Source organism: Galeopterus variegatus, unplaced genomic scaffold (genome assembly GCF_000696425.1).
Source record: "Galeopterus variegatus unplaced genomic scaffold, G_variegatus-3.0.2 Scaffold5447, whole genome shotgun sequence".
In the NCBI taxonomy this organism is placed as follows: Eukaryota; Metazoa; Chordata; class Mammalia; order Dermoptera; family Cynocephalidae; genus Galeopterus; species Galeopterus variegatus.
Window position 1 is genome coordinate 45436 of NW_007731558.1, and position 711 is coordinate 46146.

The window sequence follows — 711 nt, forward strand, 5'->3', positions numbered from 1 at the left end:
AAAAAAAAAAATTAATACATACGCTCACTTATTGAAAACTGACAAGAGGAAGGTGTTTGGGGATTTTAGGAAGACAACATAATGTAATGGAAAGTGTATTTATTTTTGTTATCAGAAAAAGAGTTTCGATGTCCACTCAGCTACTCATCGATAACCTTGGACAGTTAATTTGTCCAAGCTGTGGTTGGCTCATCTGTAAGACTGAGACAACACTCATCATACAAAGTCGTGGAAAGAGATGGAAGTTATAAAAAGCTGCACCTACGCACAAAGTCCTCAACAGCGAGGTCCCGTCCGCCTTCAGTCGCCAGACAGCGAGGACACCTGAACTAAACGGGGCGTTACTGACCTTTAAAAAAACGGTCACATCAGAATCCCTTCTTGGTTGACTTTTTTATTTCTTCAATGATTACACTGGAAAAGGCGGTTCACCTCAACTGCGTTTTGTAAAATACTTATTGTGGCCTTTTTCACTTTTTAGTCCTCATGCTTCTGATAGGAGCATCGAAGAAATCGAAAGCGAGAAGTTTCGAAAGACACTGGTGTCAAATGGAGACGGAGACTCCGACCTAACTGCAAAGCTGAGGCTTTCCAAGAAAAAGAGGCCCCACATACTCGACCAAGACTCCAAGTTTCAGAAGCTCCACACCAGGCCCAGCCCGAAGCTCCAAGCTCGCCCGCACCCTGACCCGCCCGCGGCCCCCGGCCCCG

The 711-nt window shown here is 45.4% G+C and overlaps 1 protein-coding gene across 1 annotated transcript in view; it reads right to left on the bottom strand.

The window, feature by feature from the left end:
- Positions 1–711, bottom strand: part of PSMA2 (proteasome (prosome, macropain) subunit, alpha type, 2) — a 13715-nt gene that overhangs the window by 12176 nt on the left and 828 nt on the right. The window lies entirely within an intron of this gene.